Here is a 19,265-nt window from a genome sequence, read left to right as displayed (position 1 = left end):
CTTCCCTGAATCCATTAAGAATCAATCCCTGGATCAATAGGGTTTTAATCTAACTAATTTCAAAATCAATTGGGGCCTAATATATTTCATAATTGGGTTAGGACTCAATTAGTTAGTTTGTTATAACTAATTTCTAAGTTAGTTAGGATTGGGTCCAAGAATTAGTTAGAATTTGATTAAGATCTTGAATCCTATTTGAAATAGGACTAAACCCAAAACACCCCATGTGATTTATTCCTCACACCACATTTATTCATCATGAGAAAAAGACATCCCACACCCCAACTTTCTTGTGTGCTATCTCCTCTTTTCCATAAAGAAAAGGAGATGTCTCTCCTCTCTTTCTTGTCGCCCCAAAGAAAAAAAAATAAGGCCGTCCAAGAGTTGGACGCCCCAATTCCACATGTTGCCAACCCTTCTTCTCCTTCCCTCTTGAAAAGATTTTTGAGAGCTTTTGTTGTTGGTTCTTAGGTATTAAAGAGGGCTTCTCTTGCTGGTTATACAACAAAAAATTGAAGAAGAAAAGTTCTTCCCAACGAGAGAAAGAGAAGGAAGAAGAAAGTTCTTCCTTCTTGTGCGCAGCCTTGAAGAAGGAGTTCTTCTTTCAAATTTTTTTTTTTATTTTTTTCCACATTGAAAATTAGATTGGATCTAATTTTTAACATAAAAATTTAAAAAAATATATCAAAAAAATCTGGTTAGACGTAAGGGGCTTTCTAGAGTTCTAGATCGAGGAAGAAAAATGGAGAAGAAGAGAGAAGAATGGTTCTTCTCTTGGATCCCTCTTTTGAATTTTTCTAGAGCTTAAGATTTTATATAATTTTTGACATGAAAAATTAGATTAGATCTTATTTTCATCATAGAAAATTAGAGAAGAAAAGTTCTTCTCAAAGGCATGAAAGGAAGAGAGAAAGGTTCTCTCTTATGCGTGGGAGAATTGCAAAGAAAAGATTCTTCTCATGATCTCTATTGTAGAGATCTGATGCGTGGATCTAGAAAGAAAAAGAGAGGGTCTCTATATTCTTCATCTTTATGTTTCCTTTAAGATTAGCCAAAGGATAGTGTCTTCGCGAGCTAGCACTCCTAGAGAGATCGATCAGTACAAGAACTTCGTGTGGATACCCGTAGAGGTCGGATGTGTGTGCAACTATCAAGCATTATGAAGAACCATCTATCATAAATTTTAGATACGGTGATCTACTATCCATGCTCAGATTTAAAGTTTTAAATTTAATTAATATTTAGATATGATCTAAATATAAATTAGATATGTTCTATACTTGCTGAATTTTAGATTTCAGATGTGCATACATGTATATTAGTTTATGTCATAGATTTTTATGATAATTTAGATTTAATCTATGCATGTATTATAGATTAAATTATTTAATCTATATATATTCCATTGTAATTTTTTTAAAAATACATGCATATCACCCATCACGCTTCGTTTCACTCATAGATCTAATAAGGTATCCCATCCTCATGAAAGACACTTGGGTATACTTTCAGAGGATGTAGAGGAAATATTCTTTATGGAAGATAGAGATCAAGTAGTTGATCCTGAAATCTATTATGAGACGATATACGATATCAATTTTGAAAAATAAATAGAAACAATAAAGTCAAAGGTTGACTTGATGCATTCTAGCCAAGTCTGACCTTAGTGGATTTATCAAAGAATAATATACCATTGGGTGTAAAGAGATCTACAAAAGAGAATTAGATATAGACGGATGTGAAAAACTATTTTCTTAATAGATATCTTTGAAAGATATCTATGTGGAGCAGCCTAATGGATTTCACTTCTGATGATGGAGATCACAATATCTGCAAGCTATATGGATCCATTTTTGGATTAATGCATGCATCTCAGAGTTGGATTAATGTAATCAAAAAGTTTGATTTCATCAAAATAAGAAGGAACCTTGAGTTTTCAAAAGGATCAGTGGGAGGATGAGATTCTCCTGATTAAAAAAGTTGTTCCCATGCTGACTTCGATTAAAAAATTGGTTGTCAAATAGATCCTCCAAAAAGATTAAAAAAAAAATGCATCTAGAAATGAAGGTCTATAGAAACAAATCTAATAAGATGCTAGGCCTTTCATAAGAAAAGTACATAGAGGAGCTGTTGAAGAGATTCATCATGGAAACTCTAAGAGAAGACTTCTACCCCTTAGGCAAGGCATGTATCTCTCCAAAAAAATGTGTCTAAACACATCTGAAGAGATTTAGCTCATGGACTAGATCCCTTATGTAGCCTTATTAATGCCATACAATGTGCTTGACTTGATCTTGCTGTGAGTGTCACGAGCAAAAATCAGTCGAATCTAGGTATATGACACTGGATAGATGTGAAGAACATCCTTAAGTACTTGAGAAGCACTAAGAATTTATTCTTAATTTTTGATAGAGAATTTTAGTTACGAGATTCATGGATCCACGTACTCAAATTTTGTATCTGACACTAATGGTGGAGAGTCTACATCAGTATGTGTGCAATGTAGGAATTGGTAGATTAGAAGAGTTTCAAATAATCAATCATTGTAGATCTTATGGAAGCTAAGTTAGTCATCGTTTCTAAAGATGCTAGGTAATGTCTTCTGGCCCAAGTATCTTTGGTGCAATTGATGTCATAAGATGTCATCATAGTGACAATATTGGCACCATAGCCCTTAACTAATAGAGCTTTGGCCATACCAGAATACCCAGCATATGGAAAAAGAGCCTTTAAATAATGTGCTGGAAGATATCAAGGTGAAGAGAGTAGATCCCATAGAAATATGGTAAACCCACTGACTAAGCTATTTAGCCAGCTAAAGACTAAAGTCCATCTTGAGAAGGTGGGACTTAGGTTTGGACAAATTAGCTTTAGGTGAAGATTTATTGAAATTAAAAATTATGGGTAATTATTTTTATTCTAAAGTAATGTGTCTTACAATCATCCAAAGAATTAATGGTCAATGATACATATTCTCAAAGAATTGAGAATTTAAGACATGTATCATTATAAATTAATTCCTAAATACTTTCAATTGATGATCATCATAGAGACAGTGATTGATCCGACTAGACTGATGTACGGATCGCTTCTTTTTGAATAGACAATCTTGAGTCTATAGTGTGGGGACACTAGAGCAAAAGTATAGGTGGTTGTTAGAGAACAATAGTACTGAGTGAGTTCAAGAATGAGAAGTCACATGGATGCCTACTCACTCATCAGTGACTATCCCGATGCTGTAGTTATGTGAGTAGTTCTTTGACCTGCAGTTCCTCGGTTGCTCATAGTGGGGTTACTATAGTTTGACAATATATAAATATGATCTCTAGCCATTCGGAGTCTTACGGTGTTCGTTGGCTACAGCAAAATTCACTGTAGGAGTAGAAACATACTTGTAGGGGATCTATCGATCTTAGTAGTTAAGTAGTCCTATGCGACCTAAAAGACTGTCCTTAAATCTGTGGCCACAGCAACGTGATAATCGAAAGAAGTTTTCATGAGGATCATGATTGGACTCAAACTAATTAAGTCTTATATATGGCGGATGTTTAGGATTTGATGAGTTTTCATTACCTACATCTTGTCGGGACTCTCGATAGAGAAATTTGATCACACGATAACTACACCTAGGAGTTTATCTTTTTATTCTGCTGAATTTTCACTACATACTATTAAGTATTACTGATGGATTGTGAGAATTCACTAGAATCATTTTTGGATCAACAATCCTTGTTAGGTTGAGTTGGAATCGTTCTGATCCGTCGAAAAGAATTTTGATGATACTGTAATGGAGATCACGATATGTCTCACGACCAAACAGAATAAAATCTGAGGGGTCACATACAAAAAAGGAGCATGACTTGATCAATAGCTTAGATCATAATCAAATTATCAATTGAATTGATGGTTTGAATTAGAAACTGCTAAGTATGTAAGGGTTATATATTTAGTAACTGCTAATTATTAGCAAAGAGACTTAATTGCAGGTATTGCAATGTAATTTGGTCTAATTAAATTATGGATCAAGTTTTAATTAATTTAAATCAGATTTAATTTAATTAAATTTAATTTAATTTAAGATTTATTAGGTTTAATTATCCAAGTTGGACTTGGATTCAAAGCCTAATAGGATTAAATTTGACAGTCTTTCTAAAGGAAATATTGGCAGTTCTATGCATACAATTTTAAAATTTTACAGCGGATCTTGATAGATTAAATAATTTAACCTATATTACATACATAAGATCTAATCTAAACTACCATACCAAGACCTATGATATGATTAAATATGATATTAAGATCTGAAAAATAAAAATCTGTATCGATCAATTCGATGTTGTAGACTAGATCTAATCCTTAGATCTATCCAAATCCAATCTAATAAGTTTAGAACTCATTATTGAAGTACGAGTTGCTGATATTCGCAAGTGTATCATATGGATAGGAGTTCTTTCAAGTTGCTCGCAGCCACATAAAGGTGTTCGGCCTCTACAGATCGTCCACATGAAGAATTGATGCTGATCAAGCTCCTCAAGAGTGCTAGCTCACAAGAATCTTTAAAGGTTGATCTTCTTCTTCTTCTTTTGATCTCTTAGATGCTCTAGAGAGGGAGAAGAATTAAAAGAAGAAGAGAGGTGAGAGCTATGAAGAAAAAACAACTTTCAACTGGATCTCATATATGGGGCATCCAACTATTGGATCCTTTTTTATAGATGGAAATTAGGGTTTTAGGCTAAAAGGGGGTGCCAACTTTCTCCATGCCCACCACCATATGGGGTGTCCCATATTTTTTGTCAATTTTTGTGATGGTGTGAGAAAGAAATCAGATCTTTCTCATGCCTATCAAAAATTTCAATGCATATGGAAAAATTAATTTTGACACCATCCTTCTTTCCAAACAAAATGGATCTCTTTCCTTCTTATCTCCTTATCTTTGATTCGGATCGAATTCAAATTAGGAAAGAGATAAGATTAATGACTCATTAAGAGTGCTGCCCACCCTCTCTGTGCCCTCCTTTCTCACATCCAAAAATCTCACGCAAAACCTAATTTTTGCATGTAAAGAATGGCATGGGTCCAGGGCATGTGCAAGGGAGAGAGAGTCCCAGCCAAAGAGAGTCTCAGTTGGCTAGGACACTTTGTTTCCAACTTGATTCCAAATTAAATCAGATTTGGTTTGAACCCAATGAGAGGAAGTAACCTAATCTAATTAGGAACCCTATCATGTCAATAAGTTTCTAATCTAATTAAGAATTAGCTAAATTTAAGTTCTGATCAAATCAAAAATAAATTTTTCTTATAATTTGGCTGGATCAAATCAAACTCAATCTAAGTCAAACTGAATCTAATTCAATTAAACTTGATCCGAACCTCTTTGCTTAATCAAATTAAATTAATTAACAATCTAATTATTAATAAATCCTTCATTAACAACAGAGTCTCAATCCAGTGGGACTCTTCTCTAGAGTCCCAGTCCAATGAGACTCTTCACTAGAGTTCCAATCCAGTGAGACTCTTCAGCCATCAAATTAGATCGAATCTTCTAATGTGTATAACTCCATAGGTTCGAATCTAAGCCGATAGCATAGAAATAACTTTCTATACTAATCGATGTAACCATCTAGCAGTGAGATCCAACATCTAGATAAGTGAAAGATTGTAAAGTAATATTCTAGAATCTACTGGCATATGGTTATCGTATAATTCATCTCTTTGATCCTAATGCTTAAGGTGACCTAAGGTTTAACTATCAATCCTAAAATAGTCAACTACATTATATTTCAATCTTTCAAATCCATCACATAGATTATTCTAATCAAGATTTTACTAAATTGAAATACACTGATGCGTTAACTTCTACTTATTCAAAGGGATCAATTCCATCTTGACTCACGTACCGACTTAATAAGTACTTGACTGTACCCAAAAACTTTTCATCACTGAATTAAAAATTCAGATGATCCGACACTAAAGTACAGTGAGTTGCTTACAAGTCACCGTGGTGATCTCAGATCAAAGGGACACTTATGCCCATACCCTTCATGAGGTACTCTTGACAACAAAATGCTTGAAAATTGATCACATTCGGTGGGAATGTACTCCTATATTCCATCTGCATGCCATATCAGTATCTCCATACTCTTTGATTGACAGGACAACCAACCCATATGGTACACAACGATCTATACTTGATATTACTATCATCCTATTAATAGCATATCATTTGATCGCAAACATGTTTTAAGGATTAAACGATAAATCCACCTTTGTTGATTAAATATAGTTCTAAAGACTTTATCACAACACAAGAGTTCAAAGAAGATGGATAAAATGTGATGAAAAAGTTAAATAATTTTTATTAATTAAAAATTTATACATAATTTACAAATACGAGCACAATCGTCAAAGGGCTGACGATTAACTTTGGGATATAATTTTCAACACTTTTAAATTTGATTCGAATCTGATTTGAATCAAATCAAATTTAAAATCTAACCTAATTAGAAAGCCAAAGCCCACTTTTACTAGGCCTCTTTCTCCTATTTCACATTAAGAAGGGAGAGGCATGCGTCTTGTTTGCATGTGTGAAAAGAGAGGGGGCACCACGCCAATAGTTGGTGCCCCACCTCTCTGGGACTCTCTTTCATGTAGATCTCTTTCCAAATTTGATTTAAAAAGGTTGCTTATCAAGATGGAAATCTGATCTTATTACGAAGTAGGGCATTAGGTTTATTTTGTGTGACAAAAATTAAGAGGGATATAAGGCGTGCGTGAGATATTTGTGCTCTAGTCTTTCTTGCTGCAAAATAAGATCCACGCCTCCCTTCTCTCCTTCTTTCATCTCAACGCCCACCTCCTCTTCAGATCTGATAAAGATAGAGAGAGAGTTTAGAGAGAGAAGAAGAGAAGAAGAAAAGTTTTTCTTCCTCTTCTAGGCATCCTGTTCATATCTCATCAGATCAGTACGAAAGGTTTGTGCTACAATCCTATGTTTTAAGATCTAAAAGAAGAAGTTCAGATCCAAGTTAAGGAGTGAGGCCTACAAGGTGCTAGCACTCTGATGGCCTAAATATCCCGATTAGAATGTCTCCATGTGGATACCAATAGAGGTGGATGCTTGCATGGCTACGATGGAAACTCTGGGCATCTGTAGGATCTGATCCAAGTAAAAAGAGGGATTGCGATTCAGATATAATAAATCTTTCTTATCTATTTTGATTTCAGATCAATTTATGAAATTTATTTATCTATGTTAATCGATCCTTAGGTAATTTAGATTTGATCTATATGCTTTTATACAAAAATAATTTTCATATATGCTTCTGCTAGGTTAAAGTAACCGACAAATTTTTTTTTGCATGCCTAATCACCTGAAAACTAACATCTATATGATCTACTCATCATCAGAAGGAAGCTCGATGTGCCACGAGGCTCCCACACCTGATGATGAAGAAGCAATCCTCTTACCTCAGGTCCTAGTAGAGGACCCTAGGAGAAGAGAAGGAAAATCAATGTCAGGCCTAACTACAGCACTAAAAAGTGGCCTAAAAGTAGGCTACGGCTAGGGTTGAGAAGGTGTAGGCTGAGGGAGTGTAGGCTAGGGTCCTTGGGATGAAAGATGAGCAATGATGATTCCTATCTACAATTCTAACCATCTCATAGCTACAATCAAAATGCCAACATTGCCCTACTCTGAAATGATAGCATCTTTAACCCTCTTGGACACATGTGTAGTTTCTTGAGTCAACCTGGAGATAGAGTCTAGATCCACTATTCTCTGGCTATGTGCATGCTCCAAGGCTTCAACCCTCTGAGATAGCTGATCCATCTCTCACCTGAGCTCATCTTGATGGTGCTACATGTCCTGTCTAAGGTCAGAAAAAGGTAAATCCATCCTCTGAAGAATAACATCCACCGATGCTGTTGATGTGCTGGATGTTGCTTAAGGTGTATGAGGAGATGATGGAGAACCATGAGCGGACTCTGCTACTGCAAATGTTGGGGGAGGTGAAGGTGAACTCGAGGGCATCCTGTCATCTAGAGGCACACTCTAGCCTGCATCATCATCATTGTCTCTAATTGGCTCTTGCCCTGAGCCTCTATGCACCCATTGCCCATCTAACTTGTAGTACCCCATGCGATGGAGTGACCGCTTGTTGTAATGGTTAGTATGCAACAACTCTCTAAAGTTCTCTCCCTCTAGATTAACATCCCATAAAGATTAGTTTAAAGACTATTCCATAGGGGAGATATGCTCTAGATCTACCTGTAGCTTTCTTTATCTACTATAACATCATAAATGACAGATTCATTGGGTGCCCTGAATCAAATAGTACATGATTGCCATTTTTTGCCTAGCTGCCTAGTCAAAATAGCTGATTTTTGAAAAGAGTATTCGGCTCACAATGCTGTTTAGCAAGCACATGTCAATAGAGAGTTACTTAGCCATAAGAATGTCAATGTCATTCACATTATCTCTCTCCAAAATGCACTTTAAACCATTGGCCTTGTCCTCCAAATTTGGATAGCAAATACTAGCCCCAAGCATAACCAAAATATGTCCCAATTTCCTCTCTCTCAAAACAATCAAAACACCCTTGACTATGGAGTGAATGAGTCATTCCCAATCCTCAAGTTCTCAAAAAACTCCCTAACAAAATTAGGGTAAGTAGGTATCTCCAATAAACATATTCTTTCCCAATCTTGATGGTGGATCCAACTTCCTATGCGGAAATGTTCATCCTGCAAGAACTTAAAGTCAACCTTTCCTTCCCATGGTGATAATATGAGTAGCCATTGAAGCATAAGGAGGTGGAGAGAATGACAGAGCTCGATGTTGGATGGAGCTCTTCGAGATCTTCACAGAGTTTGGCTCTTCTCTCGAATGATTCTGGTGCCCTACATCTTTTGCCATTTTTACTTGATTTACCCATAAAAGCGAAAAGCATTAGCAATGGAAGGGGGTTGGAGATGAGTCAGAAGGGTTTTAGGAGAGTTGGCTCAATGGAATAGAAAAGAGAAAAGAGAATAGGGTTTATGGGTCACCTGTAAAAAAAATGATCCCGACGATCAAGTCGACTCATTAAGTTCTGCAGGAGTTGACTCGAGACACGAGTCGACTTATAGTCCCTTGCAAAGTCGACTTAAGTACTATCTTATAGTTAGAAATTAGATCGAATTGAGTCAGAATTGACTTCAAAAGCTCTAAAATGACTTGAATCAATTTGGATAGAAAGAATTTACATGAAAAGATTAGAAAACAAGATAAGATAAGAGAATTTTAGGATTGGACAATCAATTCTAGAAAAGATCACAAATTCCTAGCTCACCTTTAATCATACTAAATCTATCCTCATTTAAGGGTTTGATGAAGGTGTCCACTAGTTGATTATCAATACATACAAATTCAAGCATAATATCATTATTTTGAATATGGTCTCTTATAAAGTGATGTCTAATTTCAATATATTTTTAGTTAAATTTATTATATTAGTGTTGTCATATCTTATTAAATTTCAGTTTGTTCCATACCATAATTCTTGAGTTGTTGCTTAATTCAAAAGATTTGAGTATAGCAACTTCCAACTACAACATATTCGATCTCAGTCCTGGACAATGTTATTGAGTTTTACTTCTTGCTAAATCAAAAAATTAAGTTTAACTCAAAGAATTGAGATATTTTACTAGTACTTTTTCTATCAATTTTATATCTACTATAGTCAGTATTTGAATATCTAATTAAGTTTATTGATGATTGCTTAAAGCATCATAGTCCTAGGTTTTGTGTATCTACTAAGTATCTCAGTATTCTTTTAACTGCAAGCATATGAGATTCTTTAGGATTTGCTTGAAACCTAGCAGATATACAAATACTAAATAATATATCCAGTCTACTAGCAATAAAATAAAGTAAAGATCCGATTATACTTGGATAGAGATTTTAATCTATACTTTTATCATTTTCACCTTTGTCGAGTCTGTATGATGGGCTCATGGGTATATCAATTTTTTTTACATTCTCCATCTCAAACTTCTTAAGTATTTCTGTGATATATTTTATTTGGTTGATGAAATTTTTTTCTTTTATTTATTTAATTTAAAGTTTAAGAAAAAAATTTAGCTCTCCTATCATGCTCATTTCAAATACATCCTACATTAACTCAGTAAACTCTTGATAAAGATCTTCATTAGTAGCTCTAAAAATGATATCATCAGTATAAATTTGAACTACTAATAAATTATTTTTTTTTTCAAAAATAATGGTGTGCCTATACTACCTCTAGAGAAGTTATTTTTAAGCAGAAATTTACTTGATCTTTTATATCAAGCCCTAGGTGCTTGCTTAAGATCATATAATGCTTTGTTGAGTTTGTAAACATGAATAAGGAAGGCATGACTTTTAAAACCAGGTAGTTGTTCAATAAAATTTTTTCAACAATATAATCATTTAAAAATATACTTTTTACATCCATTTAGTACAATTTAAAATTTATGTAGTAAACAAATACGAGTAATAATCTAATAGCTTCAAATCTAACTACAAATGCATATGTTTTATCAAAATCTATTTTTTCTTCTTGATTATATCCTTTTGTAACTAATCTTACTTTATTCCTAACTACATTAAAGAAAATCCAATTTGTTCCTAAATATCTAGTTAATGCCTATTATAGGATAATCAAAAGGTCTATTGACTAAGGTCCAAACATTATTCCGCTCAAATTAATTTAATTCTTCTTGCATAGCAAACATCAAATTTGAATCATTTTCAGCTTCCTCTATACATTTAGGTTCAATTTAAGAAATAAAAGCTAAATAATCATGAGTATTTCTAAAAGAAGCTCTAGTTCTTATCTCTTATGAATGATCATCAATTATGAGAATTTTTGGATGATTATATGCATACCTCTACTCCTTAGATAGATCATCATGCTCTTTGTTTAAGCTCTTCTCAAGATTCTTTTCTTGTTCTTCATTTTTGTTTCTTCAACTTCATCTTGAATCGGCTTCTCTCAAGTCGAGTTCTTTCATCCCATTCTCTGAAATATCTATGCGATCATCAATAACATCTTCCTTTCTCAAGGAAAGATTGTTAGATTCATCAAAAATGAAATGTACAGATTCTTTAATAATCAATATTTATTTGTTGAAGACTCTATATGCCTTGATGGATGTGGAGTATTCAAGAAAGATACCCTCATCTGATTTAACATTAAATTTATCTAAATTATCCTTCCCATTATTTAACACAAAAAATTAGTATCCAAAAATATAAAAATAGCTAATGTTAGGCTTTCTATCTTTCCAAAACTCATAGAAGGTTTTCTTTAGAATCGATCAAACCAAAATTCAGTTCAAATGTAATATGTCATGTTTATAGTTTCAGTCTAAAAATATTTTGGAAGACTCCCTTCATATAGCATGGTATAGATCATTTCTTCTAAAGTTCTATTTTTTTTCAACGACTTCATTTTGTTGGAATGTTCTTAATGCTAAAAAATTATGTTCAATATATTTATTATAAAAATTTTTAAAATTTTGATTTTTAAACTCAGTGCCATGATCGCTATGAATGCAAATAATAGTTAAGTTCTTTTTATTTGAAACTTTATGATAGAACTTTGAAAAAGTAAAAAATACTTCATCATTATAATTCAAAAATAAAACCTAAGTGAAATATAAAAAATTATCTATAATCATAAGTCTATATTTCTTTTCTTCTAGACTTGTAGTCCTAGTAGGTCCAAATAACTCCATATGGATCAATTCAAGTAACCTAAAAGTTGAAACAATATTTTCATGTTTAAAACTTTTCCTAGTTTATTTCCAAACTGGCATGCATCATAAATATGATTCTTTTCAAAATTTAATTTTGACAAATCTTTAACTAAAATTTAGCAATCAACTTAGAAATAATATTCATGCTTCCATATCCTAATCTACGATGCCATAACCAACTAGTCTCTTTGATTTTAGCATCCATTGCAATAAGATATTGACCACTCTTTATGGCTATCTCATCAAGATCAACTATGTAGATATTGCTATATGTATGTTCAATAAATTTTATGCTTTCATCAAAGAGACAAGAAACAACGTACAAAGATTATTCAAAGATGACTTCAAATCATTATCATAAAACTTGCTTATACTGAGTAAATTATGTTTTAAACTATCTACTAACAACATATTTTTCAATGAAGAAAGGAGTAGTGCTAATTTTATCAATCCCTGTGATTTTTTCTTTGTTGTTATTACCAAAGGTCACTACTCCATCTTCCTTTCTTTCAAGAGTGATAAATTAATTTTTATCATATGTCTTATATCTTGAGCAGCCATTGTGAAAATATCATCTCCTTTTAGCTCTATTGGTTGTAAGATATTTCTGTAAAACAATCACATAGCTGTTTAGATATCCAAATTTTTTTGGATCCTTTAGGATTAATGACAATGGTTCCTTTTGATATCTAAATTTTCTTAATTATTTTTATTAGATTTTTTGAAATTATATGGATATGCTTTGTGTCCTATTCTACCATGGTTTAAGCATATAGTATGTGAAGTGGGGTATAATGATGATGAGCTCGTAAAGAAGTTTTTCAAAAATTTTTATTTGTTGTTGGGATTGAAACCAATACTAGTTTCATCATAAATAGCCTTTTGATTGTTTAAGATCATTTATAATTTTTCTGAACTACAAATAATTTTTTTAAGCAAAGATTTTAGCTTTTTTACTTCTTTCTTTAAGATTCTATTTTCTTTCAATAAGTATTTATTGTTTTTTCGAATTTCTTTCTTTTCTTTAGTTAGAAATGCATTTTTAATTTTTAGATCCTTATTTTTCAAACTTATTTTTTTGAATTCGTAATTCATGAAATTCATCTTAAAACTCATCAAATGTGAAATCTAAGATAAGTTCAGAAGTTACCTCATCATCTTGTGCCATTAGATACAAATTTACAACATCTTGATCCTCACCATTTGAGCTAGATTCATCACTATCACTTCATGTGGCTACCATTACCTTCTTGTTAGTCTTCTTGAATGTTTTCTTTATGGTAGAACATTCGGCTTTGAAGTGCCTCGGCTTCTTGCACTCGTAGCAAAAGGGTTGCTCATACTTTTTGTCTTTACCTTTGCTTGAATCTTCTTTGACCATTGGCCTCTTCTTAACACCTTGTCTTCTTCTCCGCATGAACTTCTTAAATTTTTTGATGATCAAAGTGATGTCTTCATCATCTTCATCATCTTCGGATGACTCTTCATCATTTTCATCAACTGCTACAAATTTGATAGCACTGATACTTTTTTTTCCTCTCCTCATCATTGTGCTGCTTCATAGCTAGTTCATGTATCATTAAGGATCCTAGCAGCTCCTCAAGTGGCAATTTGTTCCAGTTCTTTACCTCTTGGACAGTAGTTATTTTTGCTTCCCACGACATAGGCAATAACCTAAGAATTTTTCTTACCAAATGCTATTAGGATTATTCTTTACCAAGACTTTTGAGGCCATTTATAATGTCAATAAAATGTGTGAATATATCAGTGATTGATTCATTTGGTTTCATTTTGAATAGTTCATATTTGTGTACTAATAAATTGACTTTTAATTTCTTAACTCTGATATCACTTGTTGCCTAGCTAGACAATCGAAAAGAGCAAGGGGTTGAATTGGGTTTTAAAAAATTTTAAGCAAGTATATGCTATTTTGTAAAATTAATTAGGTGATGTGGAGTGAATAGTAAATTAAATAAAATGCTCAAGAAAAAAATTAATCACACACACAAACATAAATAGTTTTTATAGTGGTTCAGTATACTCCAAGCACCTACGTCCACTTTTCAAGCTCTTACTTGAGAATTTCACTATATTTACAAGAATACAGCCATTTATTTTATCAAATTCACAAACAATCCAATCAATTTTATCAAATCAACCAATCAAATCTTTACAAGTCTTAACTCAAGGCTCCTCAATCCAATAGTAGGTTTGAATCAAAGCTTACCTCAAGTTTCAATCCCTTTGAAACTTGTAATAAGAATTTAGAAATGAAAAACTTTACAACTCAAAAAAGCTCTTTGGAAGAGTAGATGGTTGTCCATGAAACTTGCTCAAAGAAAGCTTAAATGCCTATACTTAATACCCACTACTCCTTGAATGCCCTCACAAATCTTAAGAGAAAATCAGTTGGAAGTGGTTGAGTACTCTTGAATGCAGTGAATGCTAAAGTCTTTAGGCTATTTTTCTTAATTATGTTCTCTCTCTTGATTCCTTAGTTTCTCTTATATCTAATCTTGATTCCCTCCAAATTTGATGCATTTTGAAGCCATTTCTAGCCATTTTTTGATCGTTGGAGATGAAATATAGCTGTTAAAAAAAATCTGGATGAAATTGGACATACTGGAGAACTAACCGTTATCTCTGTCAGAAGCTCAAGAGTCGGCTCGAAATGATTTTGAGTTGACTCACTGGTGTCCAAGAGTTGGCTCGAGTATCTCATAAGTCAGCTCATTCTTAGGTCTGCAAAATTCAACTTTTTATTTTTTCGGAGGGAGTCAGCTCATAGAATAAGAGGGCTCGTCTGCATCCAGGAGTTGACTAGACAAGGCCAAGAGTCAACCCGCTTGCCTATTCCAAAAACTCAACTCTCTGTCCTTCTGAGAGAGTCAGCTCGAGATTTTCTTGAATTGGCTCGCTAGCATATCAGGCCTATATGCCACACCCAAATTGTGTCAAAGTTGACTCAGTTATGACTAGGAGTCAACTCAACTTTCTTAAAATTATTTTTCTTAAAGAATCCATCTTCAAGCTTAGTTTTTCTTATTTCAAACTTCTTCCAAGATATTTCAAGACTTATCAACAGAATCAACATCTTACATTGTCAATCTCAAGACAATCTTTGAAATCATTAGATTATTTTTATACTCCAATATTTTGTGATCATCAAAATCATTTCTTGGGATCAATAAATGTTTGCAAGCGTCCACCCTTAGCGATGCTTATAAGCATCATTGAAAACCATCCGCCTCAATGCTTTTTAGAGAGAAAGAGAGAGCAATAATAATTATAAAAAATAAAATAATTTAATAGGATACTGGCTTATTGTTGAAGGTGTTGCTAGAGGCGACAGCTACACACGTTTGAACGATGGTGCTCTCTTAGTGGGTGAAAGGCTGTCGAAGGCAATCCATCATCTTGAGGACTTTGGTCCATAGCTTGACAAAGAAGAAGTTTGGGAGGCCAGCAGTGATGTCAAGCAAGGGAATGATGTGTGGTGAGGCTAAGTTTCATCATGATAAAGTTGAACATGACTAAAAGGAAAGCAACCACTACCATGGCTCAAAACATGAGCTGCTCCCGCCAGGTTAGCACCTATTTCCCCTCAAACATCTTCTCGATCGGCATCATTTCCTCTAGTTCTTTCTCTTCATCCATCATCTCCTTCTTGCTCTTCTTCCTATGGTGGCTCATCTCCTCCATCTCATCTCCTCCTCCTCGATGGCTACCTCATGATTCATGTGTTGAGTTTTGACATTTCGAATTTGATCCATAGCAGCAAAACCCAAGATGGAAAAGCCTATGACGTAGGACCATAGGAGTGTAGCCCGCGGGCGTGCAAGCTTGTAGGTGCAGCCCACAGTGCATGGCCCAGGCAAGATGCACAGACCACCGCGTGGTCTACCGCAAGGTCCAAGATGTGGTCCACGCATACCTTCATGCGGTCCACACGCGGGTGTGCATGATCGGGCGGCCACAGGTGCGTGCGGGCACAGTAGAATGGCTGCGGGTGTGTGGGGGGTGATTAGGCGGCTAGAAAAATTTTTGGAGTCCTAACAGAAGTCAGTTTTAGGGTTTTTTAAAGGGTCTGATGGCCTGTGGAGATAAGGATGGTAGAGAGAAAAAGGGTAGTGGTAGAGAGTCTCTTTGGAGGTTGTTTTGAGAGCTTTATGAGGATTTTTATGTGCTCCTTGTTGAGAGAGAGATTGATATACGAGGGTTGAAAGGGTGTGATCTCCTCTTATATTTATTTTTTCTTATAGTGAAATTTGCATACCCCATAGAGGTAAGCCTTGGATTGATCCACGTTATTTTGATGATATGTTTTGTGCATCTTTCTTCTTCTTTTCTCTTGTGGTATTGACATCGTCATCGGTGTTGTGATTTTGGATGAAAATCCATATTCTGCACTCGTGAGGGATCCTCTCAACAAGTGATACCAGAGCACATGGTTATCTAGATTATGGTGGTGTTGATCGAGGTTGAAGAAGATGAGAAGATAGGCTTAATCAAGGTAGAGATTAATCGATATGATAGAAAGAGCAATTTCTTTCTATAGCAAGCGAGGGTGAAAGATATGGTCATCCAACAAGAGTTGATTGATGCCCTCTTATGCGAGAAAAAGCTGACTACCATCGAAGAGAAAAGTTGGAAGCAGCTCAGATGCAGATGGTGAATATGATCTACTTATACTTGGTGGATGATGTGGTGATCCATGTATTTAGTGAGATTTCTCTGATGGCGATGTGGCTGAAGCTCGAAGTGATGTATATGGAGAAGTCACTCACCAACGTTCTCTTCTTCTGGAAGCAGTTCTATCAGTTGTGAATGAGCGAGGGGCAGAGCGTGTAGGAGCATCTTAGCAACTTTCAAAAAATTTTTACTGATCTCTCAATATTGGTGAGAAGATTGAGGAGAAGACTAGGACATTGATCTTGCTTTTATCGTTTTTTTCTTCATTTAAGTCTTTGATGACTACTCTTCTTATGGAGAAGAGCACCATTAAAATGGATGAGTCACTTCTACACTTCTTTAGAATGAGGTTCTCAGACAGAAGAACTGAGCTTCAAGTTCAGACAGTGACTTAGCTTTGACGGTGATTGGAGGTGGTGGTGGCAAAAGATGAAGCAGCAGAGGATCGCAAGATGGGCGGTCTAGATCTAAATTGAGGGACTTCAACAAGATCAGATGTTACTGGTATGATGAGTTAGGGCATCGAGTCAGAGATTGTTCACAGCTCAAAGATCAGAAGAAGGCTACTGCAGTAGTAGTCCAAAGTAGTGACACTGAAGAATACGATGATTTTCTTCTGATTTCAGATGAGGTATCTACTTCTTTTTCACAGTAGATTTTAGATTTGACTCTCTAGAGAGTGATGAGGATACTGTTCATTTGTTCAATGAATCGAGCTATGCGATCAAGGACATTGGAACACTTAGCTTGTAGACAAATGATAGAGCAGTGAGAAAGTTGGGTGAGGTCTGATACATACTCAGTTTCAGAAGTAATTTGATTTCACTAAATAGACTGGATTCAAACAGCTACAGATGGAGAGCTGATAATGAAATTTTAAAGATTGTGCATGATAGTAGGATTGTTTGAAGGAAAAGAAGTATGGAGGAAACTATGTCTTGGTAGGGAGCTCAATGTGAGGTTGAGCTTCAGGTGCTAGTGAGAGCTCAACATGAGGTGGAGCTTCAAGTGCTAGTGAGATTGGACATGAGATGGGAGACTCGAGAAAATGACAGATGATATCGCAGGGTGAAATTTTTATTACCACAAGAGGCTATCCCGAGCAAGTCTCAAGTCAGACAGATCATAGCATATGATAAAGATAGAATCGAGCGACTTGGTTTGACTCCCATATTTATCCATCCATGAGCAACCAGATATTTGCCTCAGGGCATAGGGACGAGATTATCCAGAAAGCTCTCAAAGTTATGTAGAGGCCAAATATTGAGTCAAGGTAGAGATTATTGAGTTTTGATGCCTTAAATTTAACCCACAGCAGCAAAACCTATAGCAACGAAGTCCAAGATGGAGAAATCCATGGCACAAGCCCACAAGAGCGTGGCCCACAGGCATGTGGCCCAAGTGAGACGTGTAGACCACCGCACGGTCTAGGAGAGGGGGCGACACAGTCCATGCATGGCTTCACATGGTCCACGCATAATTTCACATGATCCACGTGCGGATGTGCATGATCGGATAGCCATGGGTGCGGCAGGTGCGATCAAATGACTACGGACGTATGTAGGGATGATCAGGCAACCAGAAGAGTTTCTGAAGTCCTAACAAGAGTCGATTTTAGGATTTTTGAAAGGGCCTAACGGCTTGTGGAGCTAAGGATGGTAGAGAGAGGAAGGGTAGTGGTAGAGAGTCTCCTTGGAAATTGTTTTGAGAGCTTTGTGAGAATTTTTGTGTGTTTTTTATTGAGAGAGAGATTGATGTATGAAGATTGAAAGGATGTGATCTCTTCTTATATTTATTTTCTCTCATAGTGAAGTTTGCATGCCTTATGGAGGTAAGCCTTGAGTTAATCCACATTACTTTGATTGTGTCTTTTATGCATCTCTCTTCTTCTTTTCTCTTGCGATATCGACATTATCATTAGTGTTGCAATCTTAGGTGGAGATCCATATTTCACACTCGTGAGAGATCCTCCCAACATCATGAGGCCAGCCTCTCACCTACCATTCTCTTGCATGCCCATTTCAAACTAAACAAGAGAGAGGGATGACATAAAAGGAAAAGGTGCGTGCATTTAAGTGTTATGCATACATAGCTCTCTATCACCTTCTCTCTTTGGAATAAGAATCTGAATCTCTCGCTATTTATAAACCCATTATAGAGTTGGATCTTGATTCCTAGCTACTCACCAGCTACATGGAAAGAATAGTGCCAATAGGAAGAATGATATGAGCATTGAAAAGGGAAAGTGCGACTTGAAATGGGAACCCTAGGGTTTCCTCATCCATGGGAGGGAAATCGACAATAGATGGGTTGTCTAGCTCGACCTCGATGGGGACTTCCTCATCGAGCCTACCCTGTGGTGATCCAATAGTATTTCCTCAGGGGTCTTCTTCTCCATAAAGAGGGCGACCAGGGAGGCTGCAGTGGCTGTGATCATAGGTGGTGCAAGGCCCTAGAAGGTTTCAGTGAGAGACTTCTTGCACAGCAGAAGAGTAGGTCACTTTGCTAAAACAAAGATTTTCGAATGTTGTTGCCTTTTCTTCAGAGGAGATCAAGTCTATAACAAATCATTGGTGTTGTACTTTGATTGGTAAGTTTCTTGGATGCGGTTTGCCATTAGATTTTATAGAATGGGAGATGAAAATCTATTGGAATGTTGAGGGTCAATTTCAAATCTCTACTTTGTCAGAGGGATTGATGTTGTTTCACTATCCATCTGAGAAAATTAAACTTAAAATTCTTGAACAAGGCCCATGGTCTTTGGCTGGATAGTTGTTGGTGCTTGAGCGGAGGAA

Source organism: Elaeis guineensis, chromosome 11 (genome assembly GCF_000442705.2).
Source record: "Elaeis guineensis isolate ETL-2024a chromosome 11, EG11, whole genome shotgun sequence".
Lineage (NCBI taxonomy): Eukaryota > Viridiplantae > Streptophyta > Magnoliopsida > Arecales > Arecaceae > Elaeis > Elaeis guineensis.
This window is presented reverse-complemented; position numbering follows the sequence as displayed.